The sequence below is a fragment of the Motacilla alba genome, chromosome 3, assembly GCF_015832195.1.
Source record: "Motacilla alba alba isolate MOTALB_02 chromosome 3, Motacilla_alba_V1.0_pri, whole genome shotgun sequence".
Lineage (NCBI taxonomy): Eukaryota > Metazoa > Chordata > Aves > Passeriformes > Motacillidae > Motacilla > Motacilla alba.
In genome coordinates, this window is record NC_052018.1 from 97,068,852 (window position 1) to 97,083,380 (window position 14,529).

Genomic DNA, 14,529 nt, shown 5'->3' on the forward strand with positions numbered 1-14,529 from the left:
CTGCGAAAATTTTGTTCTCAAAGACCTGCCAGATGTGATAGACTAAGATATATAAAAGGAAAAAAATATTATTGAACTGTGATGCCCATGTATGTGTCAGTGACCTTTAATGAACTTAACTTTCATGTGTTATTACCTTTGATTATTTTTTCATCTATTCTGTTGCAATTAAAGCTTTCCTGTGATCTTTCGATGGTGTAATCATGTTGATCATTACTCATTGCTTCCTGAATAGTATTTGTGTATGATGCATTGCAATGTGGAAATGCATATACTGGGGAAAAAAGGTGTTATATTATGAATGTTATCTCTGCCAGTAGGGTGCTTGTTTTCTCAAGTAAGCAGAGCACTACTGTAGCTGTATTACTATACTGGTTCTGGTACCACCTGATCTTAGGTGCCTTTTAGTCTGAAAATCAATATAAAACTATACATTAACAAAAAACCACACCCAGCATTTAATTTAAGTTGCTATTCTTTTTTTTCTTTTTGTCATGAATCAGGGGATATTTTCATTGAAAGTGTTCAGTTTTAATGGAGTACATCTTATTTCAACCCTTTTGGTATTAGAGAAATTCCTTTTTCACAGTCTAGAACAACATTTCTTTTATATTCTTGCAGAATGAGAGAGCTGACAGTAATGGTGAAAAAAGAGGTGAATGTATTGTTGTGTTTGTAGTAGGTAGTTTAAGATAAAACAAAAACATCTAGTGAATCAAAGAATGTTCTTCTGGATGTTTAGGTATAGCTGGTTCTAAAATAATCTGTCAGAGCATATGATGACGAGTCCATTACATAATGCTGGAAGTAATGTTGATAAGCTATTTTTGTCAGAGTTGACTAAGCAAGTTTTTCCTATGAGTAGTGTTTTCTAGGAAAAAGTAAACAGCACAGATAAAGGTATTAAATGATCTTAGTTTTAGATAAATTCTGTGTTCTTGGGATGGTCTGTCTTCTGGTTCATATCCAGATCTTGAGCTTCATAGGTGTTGTACAGAAGCCCCAGAATTCTACAGGAATCACCCAAAACTGGGTGGATGCACATATGTTATATGTGCATCCATCTTAACTAGTCTCTTGTTCATCCATCTTAACTAGTCTCTTATTCAGTTGCTTTGACTCACTTCACTTGAACACTAGTGCCTCTGGTGCATTTTCTACTGCCGGAACTGATCTAACACTGGTTCTAAATTACTGGAGTAGAACCTCCTGAACAGTTGGTTTTTTATTTTGTTTTTTTTTGGGTTTTTTTATTTTTTTGCAATAAAACCAAAAAACAACCCCAGAAGACCATCTTAAACGATTCTTTATTATTTAGCAGGGAGGGTGTTACATGCTTTGGTTATTAGCTGAAAAAAAAACCCTAATTATTCCTAAATAGGAAGATAGAGCCTGTTGGTGGAGTGGGAAAAAGACTTTTTAAAAAGTAATTATTTTTTTTCACCATTCCTGTGGTAGAAGTAGAATTCTGTTTTTATATGGTTTAACTATTAATTTAACAATAGGGAGAATGGCAGTTGAGTAGTTGAAGGGAAAATAGTTTGTGGTGGGCATACTGAAGCTCAAAAGCTTCAGTATATTCATCACCTAAGGCATCTGGCTTAGCAAGTGAAAGGAAAATTTTAAGGGAGTGGATTAATAACACTTAAATTGTGTTCTTGTTCATATTGTGGGGCTTGTTCATATCTTAAAATAGATGGGACTGTCTTCTGTCTATCAATGCCAGAGAATTCAGTAATTCTGGTATTTCTGAGGAAACAAGATAAGGCAGAAATGCACATTTTTGTGCCAAATAATTTCTCTTTGTCTGCTTCTACCTCCTCACAGAATGGGTCAGGTTGGAAGGGGCCACAATGGGTCACCTGGTTCAACCTCCCTGCTCAAGCAGGGTCATCCTGGAGCACATTGCACAGGATTGTGCCCAGATGGTTCTGGAATATCTCCAGGGAGGGAGACTCCAGGATTGTGCCCAAATGGTTGTGGAATATCTCTGGGTGATCTGTTCCAGTGCAGTGTCACTACACGGTAAAAAAATTCTTTCTCGTTTTCAGGTGGAACTTCTGTGCATCAGTTTCCATCTATTGCTCTTGTCCTATCGGTTGGCACTATCACACAGAGTCTGGTCCATCCTTCTGGAACCCTCCCTTCAGATACTGATCCGTACTGATTAGGTCCTGGCTCCCTCAGCCTTTCCTTCTAAGAGAGATACTCCAGCCCCTTAATCTGGGTGCTTACCTAGCAGTGTTACAGAAGAAATAGCTTTTTTTAATTGTAGGTGTGCTTAATAGTGTTCTTCTACTGTAATTCATAAATTATTCTTGCATAAGGTTTTTCACATTGCCATGATTTTTATTCTTCTAGTTTGAAGAATTGTTTTGCTTTCCCTCCCCATTTTTGCTGCCGGTATTTATCTGTGTTTCACTACAGAAAACTGTATCCTCTCTTAAAACTTTTTAAATCTGAATGGTAGATGAGTGTAAAGTTCTGTAGGTTGGACTCGGTGATCTCAGAGGTCTTTTCCAATCTGATTCCATGATCCTAAAGACTTTCATTTAACTATATGAAATGATGATGAAAAATTATTTTCATGGAAAAACATTTTTTGTAATTTGAGCTAATATGTGACTTCTTGAAAGCAATTTGCTCTCGATTTCCTTGCCCCTCCTCTTCCTTGCCAAGCCTGTTTTCCCTTCTCTGTGTGATATAATTTGTCAAGTTGTAATTGGGAGAAAAATTAGTAAAAAATTAGAACAGTTCTTTGCTCATTGGCCACCAGTTCATATAGTGACTCATTTTCCAGTTTTCCATTGTTGTGTTCTTCTGGGCTTTATGCTTTTCTGTTTTCCTGACCTTGTTTATTCCTGTGTGTTCCTCACAGAAGGACCATGGGGGTAAAGGAGACTGGCTGTTTCTATCTTCCTACTAGCTATTTCTTTGCCAGAATCAGCAGAAACAGAGAAGGTGCTAGTGTGTGATGTCCTTGTCCTGATCCAAGTCTTCTGCAATGTGAGGATGGGGGAGTAAAAATTGAGGTGGTGGGGAAGGAATGATGACAGGAATATGTCGGCATAAAAAGAGAAGTAAAAAGTGCTTGTTCTTAAAGGTGGAATCTCTGAGCAGCATACCATTAGAAAATAAGCATCTTGTTTGACTCGCAGGCCTATGTTAATTAAAATACAGAAAAGTTGGAACTCTTGAAACAGTTGGAATTTTATTGGCTGACCTGATTATATAAATTACTTAAATATGTTCTTTCTTTCCCAAAGTCTATAAGAATTTAACTTGCTGTACTCTTGTGTGTGGGGGGATAGAATAGAGATGGTATAGAAAGTAATCTTACCCCTAAGGAGTTGCAGCTGGGCCAATAATCAAAAATGAGGGGAAGGCCTAACTTCAACAGGCCACAGCTGTAACTAATAAGAACAATAGGAGCTATAAAAGAGTGGGTTGGCTTGTTAAGAGAACACACCCTGAAGTAGGAAGGGAACTGGAGTTAGGGGGTTACCTGGTGAGAGAAAAAGGGTGTGCTCCCAGGAGCTGGTCACCAAAAAACACCGAAAAGGTATGAAACTTTTGTAATAAAGAGATGATAAAATTCTTGTTACATATGTGCATATATGACAGCACTTGTGAAGCTGGTAAATATTGCCCTTGTTCTGCAAATGGAACAAGTCGGGGTTATAGTAGGGTAATAAACTTAGCCTAGGTTCTTGTTATTGTTTAGAAATTAGTATGTGGTACTGGCAATGTGTGTTTGTAGCTTTGATAATAAATATGTCTAAATCAAATAAACTGTTACAAATTTAGGAGTCTTGGGATTTGGAGTTAAAATGCAGCCACTAGAAAATGTGCTGTGCCTTGTCCCTTCGGCTTAGGGTGTGTGATGGTGTTCAGTAGTTATTGGCTGCCTTCTTCCAGCATCTTTGTAACAGCATTTTAGCCACTTAAAGCAGCTGCTTTTAGAGATTAGAGCTGGAGATAGGTCATTAATATCTTGCAAAAGCTACTCTGTTTCTTAGTTGTCAGTGGCCTCAAGTAATCTTGATACCAACAGTGTCAGAAAGATCAGCTACAGAGATTGCCTTAATGTGCTGAATGAAGTGGGAAAGTTTGGGACATGCACCAACATCTTTTAATCTGTAATAGAAAGATCTTTTGATATGCCAGTTCAGGTATTCTGGGAAAGTCCAGGACTACAAGCAATATATTCTACTTGGTGTAGAATTTATGCATATAATTTGTGCATGCAATACAATGATGTAGCTAGATTTTTTTTTGGTCACTGGATGAAATAATGTATTTAGTAATACTGAGATTATTTTAATGAGGGCTAAGCTTAAATTATGTCGTGTCTTTCTATTCAGGTCTTACATATATAATTGGAGGGGCAGAAGTCTGTGGAGAGCTAGAGTTTTTTTAAATTTCAGGTGTGTCTCAGAATAAAACCCCCATCTTTCAAGTGAAATAATTTCTGGAGTGTCATTTCTTCTTAATTTTGACATTTTGTGTAGCTTGAAATTTTTAATTTGATAGCTATACTTTATTAGGCTTTTTCCATATAGACAGTGTTTTATATGTTGCTACAAGCACTTTAACTGTTTGGGCACAACTGTGTTGATACAAAACAGGCTGGAGACTATATCTGACTCGCTTGTAACTTGACAGTCATTTGGCCCTGCTGTTGATATTCCCTTCCACAATTAAGGAAGAAATCTAGTGATATAAATAATCCTTAACTGCATTAAAAAAGTCTTGGAAACCCATTAAATGTGTTGGATTAAAGGCAGCATTTTTTAGGAACTGCCAATTAAAATCTTGGCTTTCAAGCTGTAAACAGGTTGTGTCAGTGAATATTTGCAAAGTCTGTGTTGATGAACGTTTTTAAGCAAACTTAAAACAGAACTGAAGCTTGAGTCAGCTTAAAGTTACAATAGTTCCTATTTTAGGTAAGGTAGGAATTAAAAAAATGTAGTAAGACATTTATGGAAGCAATTGGGTCAGAATTTGCGAGGGGCAGGAGACGAAGGAATGGGACAACAGATAGGAAGCCCAGGGAAGAAACCAGGCTACTGGAGAAGTGGATTCAACTGTGATTCTCACTAGAATACAATCCTAGTATCATCTTGAAATGCTGTGGAACTTTTTCTTCCTTTGATGTATTTGTGACAAATATGGAGTTTTTTTTACCCCTTACTTTCATCAGCTGGAAACTACAGGACTCTTTTTCTACCTCTTCTCTGTTGTTACCCTGTGAGTATCTCCTCTGTGTGCATTTATCAGATGTTTTAGGGGTTTTTTTTGTAATAAGTGATAAAGGACAAAACCAACTTGTTTCACTGCTGACTGTGTAGTTTCTGAATAGCATCACTGAAGTTGAAAAAAGTGACTTGAATTCCCTCTGCTGAATGACACTATGGCTAGCAGAGAGGACTTCAAAAGGAGTTGTCAGGTTTGTTGTTGGGTTTCTTTTTCAATAAACTCCATGGCTATGCTTCCGGCCTGAGCTTGTAAAGGAGAATTCATGTACTTTGTAGGCATGATGACTGAACAGCTTTTCAGTCTTGTGTATATAAAATGTTCCCTTGGGTAGTTTAATTTAGTATTGAGCCGCTGCTAACAGGCTTAGTACTGTGGTATTTGAGCAGTCGTCAGTCAGTTGTGTTGATAATGCTAAAGTGACACTTCACAGATTTTTATTTTTTTTTTTTAGATTAAAGCTTGATTGCATGTAGATCTGCTAACAAATCTAGGAAAACATCTATGATAAATAGGTGAACTTCCAAGCAGCAGTAATAAAAATGTCAGATGAATACATAGACTTGATTTTTATATTTGACCCAAGTAGACTATCTTGGCACTCTAATAACTTTTCTTCTCAGCGGTATCAAGTAAAATACCTGTTTGCCACTTACTAAATTTTTCCAGTGTTTCTTATAAAAGCAGTGTTAGTTTTCCTGAAATATTTTACTCAAAACACTGTTTATTTTATTAATAAGACTAAGGCATTTGCAGTAGGTACCAATGGTGTTAGGTGTGGTGGGGTTTTTTTGGGTTTTTTTTGGTTCTTTTTGTTGTTCAGTTGTTTGTTTGTTTTTTTTTTGTTTTGTTTTCAGACAAACAAATTTTATTCAAATACATTGAAAAATCAGATAAAACATAATTTGTAAAATATGAAAGGTTAGTAAGTTTGAATCTTGAATATTATAGTGCAGCTCTAGTGTTGATGTAGCTGAGTTTTGCTAAAGGCTAGTTCTGAAAAATTCTCTTTTGAGAGGCCTTGAAAAAATTGGGTGGTGAGTTAAAAGGTGGCCAGATGCCCTTTTGTGGTGAGAAAACAAGTCATGTGAGTAAAGGGGTCTAAAATGGAGCAGAATGAGAAGATGCAGGCATTTTTATGTAAAGAGGTAGTAATAGTTCACTGCTCTATAGCAGGGGGCAGAACAGCTAAAGATTCTGGAAAAATTTATTTTAGAGAAAGACAAAACTACCAGTAAAACCCATCCTGTTTTCTGGGTGATATTGTGTAGCGTCTGTGCAGTGCTGTAAATGTTGTGTCAAGTCAAACCTTGTTACCCAGTGTTTCACAAAGAGCTGCTGAAACACATTGTTTAAAATTACAAGTGTTCTCTGATTGGCAGTTTGTATTACAGACTAGTATGCAAATGTATATGCATTATATGCTGCCTTCAATAGTTGCAAACTGCAAATTTTTGAAAGTATGGCAGATGAAGAGATAAGATGGTGAATAGCAGAAAAATGGTGGCCTGTGGTTCTGTGGACAGGTGGTGATTACATGCACAATTGTGTCAGTCTTTGCATGGTGTTGTGGACTGCATTCTTGATTGTGAGCAACTGGTAATTATTACTGGAAGTCCCTGGGTCTCTGCAGAGGTACATCTACTGAGCTTCTTTTGGAACCTGTAGACCCTATAAATACCAGTAATTTTTCTAGTGCTGCGTTGTGTGTACTCTTAATGCTTGCTTTTTTGTACATTTACAACTTTATGTACATTTACTACTTAAAATGTATGGCTCTTCAGGACAGCTGTTTACGGTTGTATTGTCAATTACACCAATTAATAAGCTTTGAGTTCTGTCAAGGTTGCTTAATCTTTAGCAAGTGCTGTGAATCTTTAGTTTAGATATCTTAGAACTATTCTGGTAATGAGATTTTTGATAATTCTTCAAACTTTTGACATGAATGTTTATAAGCTACTGAAATTGGTTTGGACTTCTAATTTAATCCTTTGAGTACCCTATAACTAGCTTGTAGCAAAAGAGATACTCAATATTTGCATTCCTGTCTGTAAGAAATAAGCCAGTTCCTTTCCTGAAGAACTTAACCTAAAATATTCTTCTAAATAGCATTTGAGTATTACTTAATATAACAAACTCCTGAATGGACATCACCTCAGTGTTATGACTAAAAATAGTCAGTACTTTCTCTATGATACATGTCATAAAAAGAAAACTTGTTTGAAGGTTTCAAATATTCCATAGCAGGAAAAAACCTTACTTGAAAGCACTTGTGTTGTTGGTTTGTTGCTTTTTGTTTGTTTGGGGTTTTTTTTGTTTTATTATGTTGCATTTTGCTTTCATTTTATTGGGAAATCTGTGATAATTGGAAGACTTTGGAAATTTGTAATGCTGCTTCAGAACACCAATTTCTAATTTGTGGGAAATGCTTGAGTGCTGAAAATTACTAGCTTCCATTCTAAAGTGAATACTTAATGCCAAAAAGACCTGTTTAATGTTTTGTAAATTTCTTGATAATTACAGTGGATTTGATCCCTCTGTTTTGGATCATAGTGTTGGTAGGGCCTGTTTTCAAACCATATGATTCATTTTTATTCTTTGTGAATCCTTGTATAGCATAAACTAAACCAGAACTTGTTAAAATGTTTCCATTTATTAGCTGACCGCTGCAAGTTCTGATGAAGTTATTTTCCTTTAGTAAAAAAGCAAAAGACAAAACTAGATTAGTGCTATCAGGTTGAGAATACAATCAATCTTTATATTTCAGGTTCTGTTTCTATGCAACAATTCCCCTTCAGCACAACCTGCTTCTTCCTTTGATTTGCACATCTTACTCAGTTCTGCATCTTTGCCTCCTTGATTGTTTTTTGTTCATATCAGTTTGTGAAATCAAATCCCATTTTTGAACTGTCTTTTCTGTTTTGAGGTATGTGTCATTTTCACAATTTTTCACAATGTTCTTCAGCCTCTTTTGTGATGGAGCCTGAATGACATTTTGCCTGTTTTGTGATCTTTTTTTTTAATCATCCTGTTTCCTTTTTCTCTCTTGTTGGGCAGCTTTTGGGCTGTAAGACATTTATCTCCTTTCAAACCTAGATTTCCCTTTTTGTTTTCCTAAGTGATATTGAACTGTTTATAAGTTTCTTACATGGGAAGAAAGGCTGGTGATGGCATCTACTTGTGCAGCCTGTTTCTGTGCAGTGCTGGTTGCTGACTTTTCCCGACTCTGTGTGACTTTCCTGACTCTGTTCTAACTCCTTGTGGTAGAGCCTTGTGAATTACTGATACTTTCTGAATTGGTACTTACACTTTCCTGCTCAAGGGCATTTGTTAAAACTGGCACTAAACTGTTGTATGCAGTAGAGCTGCATCATCTTGTTTTTTTTGCTACAGGCCTTTTCAGATTAATTTGTAATACCTGTGCAACTGTTCATGAAGCCTTTCCCTTTGCAGTTAACACATGACTGAGTACACTGTTGAAATTTAAAAACTTAGGAAAATCAATTGGTAGAGAGAGATGTGCAGATCATGTTGTTTTTGACTGTTTCTAACCTCACTGTTTCTGTGAATGGGAATTATGTTGGACTGCAGTAGAGTCTTTGAGTATCATAATACTGTTATATGATGCAGTATAATCTGTTAATATGTCTTTGGTATTTTCTTTGCCGTCTATAAATACCACTTGCAGTGAATATACTGTCTAAACTCCCCTAAAAAAAGAAGCCACCTAAACTTATTTTCTAACTGATAGTGATCTTCCATGCTTTCCTTGCTCTAGTTAATTAACAGTTTATGGCAAGGGACTTTTGCTAACTACATGACGAAGAAATACATTAATTATGTGACATTAATGGATATATATAACTAGTTACAGAATTATATATTAACAAATATAGTAATTTGTATGTTCATCACTTGCTGTCAGAGTACAACATGTGACATTTCATTTCTAGCTAAATTCTTATCTTTCATGTTTGTCTCAGCCTAATCAGGCACAAGGATCTGTAGCCATTTCTTGCAGAAATTAGGAAGGAGATTTTTTTTTCTTTGCTTGGGGTTCTGTGACTGCTGTAGCTACTTTTCTGCTTTTTGGAAAAAAACTCTGCAAAGAGAAGTGTTCTTACTCCTTCTTAATGCTCACTGTGTTGCTGCAGTGTAGTAGTAAGAAACTGATCTAATGGTTATTGGGTTTTTTCCTGCCTGTAGAGTTCAGGCTTTTGGAGTTAAATGTCTTCTTCATACAAGCCAATGCAGAAGTTCAGAAACTTCAGAAGGCTGAGCCATCCTTTAATTTACTCTTTTCTTGTATTTGGAGTATCACAGCTCATATTTTTAAGAGGTGACTTTTGATTCTATTGATACTGATAGCCTTTGGGTTTTTGGAGATTACTCAAAAAGAAGTTTAAATTTGTAAGCAAGTCCTATACCTTAAGTGACTGTGATTTCCACAATCTACTAGACGTGGTTGAAAAACGACGCAGAGAAAAGAAAGCCTATATTTCACACTACTCATCAATCCAGCAACAAGAGTGCTTGACTTGGAAGTATTACAGAGAATATAATTTTTTTACTGTTAATTTTGGAGGGATATTGAAATAACATTTAACTTGGTAGAGTTTTTATGGGGCTTAGTCTGTAGAGCTGCTTGCTGAAGCTCCCTAGTTTGTTTTTTTCATTTTATAGTCGCTGGAAATGCTGAGAATTAAATTGGCCTAATTAAAAGCAGCCTCATGAGACTATAGATAGCAAATTATATTTCATTATGGCTTTAGGTCAAATTAATATCTTCTTGTAAAGTAATTGTTGTGTGCCTATTTATATGTAGGTCAGCCAGTGATGAGGTCATTATTGCTTTGTATTGAAGTGGAAGTTTGGAGCATTGTCTGTTTTCTGGGAAAAATTTATTTTATCTTCAAATTGTTGTGGAGCAGGAGAAAAGCTGAAAGAGCTTTAATTACCTACTAAGTATTTTACCTTCAAAAAATGAGTGGTTTGACTCCTCTGGGTAGTTTTGTCTTTTCTTCATTTGACAGAGTATGATATTCTAAGTAACAGCTTGAGTATAATCTTAATTTCTGGTGAAAATTGTGGGACTTTCTAGTTCCTCCAGGTTCTTGGTGATGCTTGCATGTTTTGGCCTAAAGTTTTGAATTAAGTTTGTTCTTTTGTTCTCTGTGTTAGTTTACTTTTCCTAATCTGAAGTTGTTCTTTCACATGAACCTGACACAATTTACTGTTTGCAGTTGCTTGGATTTTCTGTGTTCATACTCACCAACAAAGGGTAAAACAGTCCTTCCTACTAATGAAGTGATTAAATTGGTAATTGTGTCTTATATCCAGTTTATATCCATCACTGTCCCAAAAAACAAAATCAGTGTGATATGCTTTGGTTTTTTGTTTCTCTTTAATATCTTGTTAAATGTAAGTTAATGTAATTTCTTTGTTAAGATGTTGGCTCTTAACTTTGAAAATCCCAGGACACCTCAGTCACTTGATAAAGTCTTCAGTCCTGTTTAATGTTTTCTCTCATACTCTTTCGAGAAGCTTTTGCACTGTATGCTTCTGAAGTATATGATGTGTCTATTCTTTTGCAGTCATTTGCATTTTCTTCCTAGTTTTGTACTTGGATCACAAATGTTCTGGATGGTATGGTCTTGGTTTCATTTTGACTAGCATGGGGTTAGTCCATGTAATAGCTCATGGGGTCATGGGGTGGATTGACTGAGAAACTTTACTGCCATTGTGTTTAAAGCTGAAAAGGACCAGTTGCCGTGGTCTGCTCTTTAGCTAAGGGAATTGAATAAACTTCACTTGTGTTGTAAACATAGAAAGAAGTTTCATAGGTGAAACCAGTATATTAACCTAAGTGGAACAAATAAATTATTTTTTTGTAAATTTTTCTGTGACTCCTTCAGAAGCAGTGGAGGAGCGAATTTTTAATCCCAAAGCCTTCCCATTGTGAACTCTTAATTGCATCAGGACTTCATTTAGTGGTGGCAGAATTTTATTGTTCACCTACTAAAGGTTGTGTTGCTTCAGAATCCTTCTGGGAAACTCCTTTCCATGGCTTTTCAAGAGTTCATTATTCATTTATGTACTTAAAATTGCAGTGTTCTGAGAATTTTTCAAAGTGATGCAAGCTTAAGAAATGTGAGCTTTGAAGTGATTGGATAAGCAGATTGGGTTGTTGCTGCTAAAGAGTAGTAGCTGGGAACTGCCAAAAATGAAATTGTGAAATGTGCCTTAGCTCATAAAGTTAACACTTTTGTTCCTGTCACTGTTTTTCTCTCGAGTTCTGTTTACAGACTGCAATGTTTTTACAGGTTTTTACAATGAGAGCTGTTACTGTTTTCTGTGGTTTCTCATACATATGAGGTTTTGCTTTTCTCCTTCAAATAACAAGATTAATTTGTTAGTTTTCTAAATGTGGCACAGTCAATTCTCTGCATTACCTAGTTTTAAAAACTCACTATGTTTGTTTCCGGCACTTTTTATTATCTATCTGACATACTGCAAGCTCTATTAGGGAGATCATAAAATGGAACAGAAAATGTGAATTGTCTCACATATTACAGATGAGACAATTGAATTAAGTTTATAGTAATCTAGTTATCCTTTAGGTTTTTATTATGTCTGCATCAGCATTGTGTGAGATGATTTGGGGGAATACCTACATACCTAGTAAATTATATTATTAGTGTACGCTCTGACCTCGTGGCTTCTTTTGTCCTCCAAATTCAGGAAAAGGACTTTGCAGTAAAACTGCTTTTATCTTTGGTCATTCTTTCTTATTAAGCAATTTAGCAAACTGCTCTTTGTTGTTTCTGCTGGGTCTTTGTCTCATTCTGTCTTGGGTGACTTTTTTTTCTGGGAGATGCTGCAGGTGAGTAATTATTGTTTGTGTCTGCATGTAGAGATCTGTAATTAAACCAACTACTTAATGATACCTTCAAGATCATGCAAGTCTAGATTTTTTTCTGGAAGCTGAGCAAGTATAATGGAGTTCAGATAGGGAATGCTATAGGATTGATGTATATGAATATATGTAATATTATCCCTGCTGTAAGTGTACAGACTTCATAGACTGCTTTTCAGTCCTGGACACTTGAAATTCAAAACATGAAAATTTTAAAAATTTATTTTATCCTATTTGAGTGGATGCACTTTTTATTGTTATGTTTCCCTTTAAAAAGCCAAATGGTGTATTAAAGGCTTAATCCTCTTAAAAATTATACTCTTAATTCCTTTACTTTTTCTGTCCAGTAGATGCTTTGGCAACAGGAGCCAGCACTAATGTTGGTTTTCTTTGTGCTTCATTGGTTGAGGGCTTCCCTGTGATATCCTAGAATAGTTACTTGTCTGTGATGGCCTTAAGCCATTAATATCTCACATTGGAGGAGACCTGTGGACAGTGAAGGATTTAAATAAAGCATAGCAGAAGTTACTGGCCAACTGCCAGCCAGGGGACAAGTGGCTTCCCTTAAAATGACTGATGAAGCTTGAGCAGAGACATGATGGGATTAGATGGTGACTAGGGAGTAAACTGTGGGCTTTTCCTAAGACTTGGACAATCTTTCTTGCCTCCTATATCCAGAAAGGGGATGTGGAAGAACCTGACATACATGCAAGAGGGGAGAGTCTTCTAAGGAATCATTACTTACTTAAAATAAGTTGGTGGTGTTTTGTTTTTGTTTGGTTGGTTGGTTTTTTAAATAAGACTTCCTTTTTTTTTTTTTTTTGTTGTTGTGGCAAAGGGAATTATAACACTTGGCATACGTGAAAGAAGTGATGCCAGAATGCTGTAACAGCTTTAACCTGACTTGATCTCTACTGTAATCCCAAATCCACCAATCCCCTTTGCCTTGGTTCATTATCTCTGATGTCTGCAATTTAAATATGTTGAAGAATTAGGTATTAATCTTTTTTTGAGTTCCTTCAGCACTGAAGGTCACAGAGTATTTTATTTAGAGGCAAGATTAAAAGTTTAGGCTGCTTTGGGGGTAACATTTAAAACTTGCTGTCTTCTTTCCAAGGTAATTTAAAAGAAGCTGTGTTTGGTTTAGTGGTTTTGTTTATGATTTTTTGTTTCCCTGATGTGCTCTCTTTTCTCTTTATAAAATGCTTACAGCCTTCATTGGTGTTTGCTGTTGATTAGTATTCAGGTGAGGTATTGAGTTAGAATATTAACCACAGCTGACAACAACAGTAAGACCTGTTAACCACAGCAAGACCTGTCTTTTGTACCTTTATGGTTTCACCTTTAAGATCATACATAAAAGCTGAGCACTGATACAAGTTCAGTTGTTTATCAGATTTCTGGTAACCTTTACAAAAAATGTATCTGAATGTGTCCAGAAAAAGTTACTATAAAATTTCAAGGGATGATGATTGGCAGATGTAGAGGAGAAAATGGTTTGTCTCTAAATGGAAGTTATTTCCAAACATGAAGGTGGAATGGAAGAACATGTTGACTGGCTTGTGTCACTGGTTTTGAACTACTGGGTGGAATTGGAACAGAGATCCTAGGGAGTTGTGGATGTATTATGCTAGATATTTGTGGCCTCTTTGAAATTGTGCCTGCCAGTAAATGGAAAATGCCTCTACCTATTTAAAGGAAACCTTAAATTGGTTGGACAGCAATGTGTGAACTAAATGTAATTGTAAGATTTCTTTTTAATCCCAAATGAATAGTGAGATAAAGTCCCCTCTGAACCTCCTTTTTCCCCTACTAAACATCCCCAGCTCCCTCAGCTGCTCCTCATGGGACCTAGGTTCCAAACCTTCTCTGGACTTGCTCCAGAACCTCAATGTCCTTTTTGAAGCAAGGGACCCAGAACTGGATATAGGTTTTGAGGTGTCACCAGTGCCAACTACAGGGGAAGAATGAGGTTCCTGGTTCTGCTGGCCACAGTGTTCCTGATCCAGCCAGGATGCTATTGGCCTTTTTGGCCACCTAGGCACACACTGGCTTGTGTTCAGCTGCTGTCAGTCAACACCACCATGTCATTTTCTGCTGGGACACTTGCCAGCTACTTTTCCCCCAGCCTGTGGTGCTGTCTGGGCTTGTGACCCCAGCACAGGACCTTACCTTATTGAACTCATACCATTGGCCTTGGCCCATTGATCCAGCCTGTCCAGATCCCTCTTGCAGGGCCTTCTACCCTCCAGCAGAACACAACTCCCATAGTGTCGTCTGCAAAATGACTGAGAGTACCCTTGATTCTCTTGTCCAGATCATCAACAAAGGTAATAAATATGACCTGCCCCAAAACT

At 36.5% G+C, this 14,529-nt stretch overlaps 1 protein-coding gene across 1 annotated transcript in view; it reads left to right on the top strand.

The window, feature by feature from the left end:
* Window positions 1-14,529, top strand: part of PPP3R1 (protein phosphatase 3 regulatory subunit B, alpha) — a 39,055-nt gene that overhangs the window by 1,568 nt on the left and 22,958 nt on the right. The gene's annotated exons all lie outside the window — the stretch shown is intronic.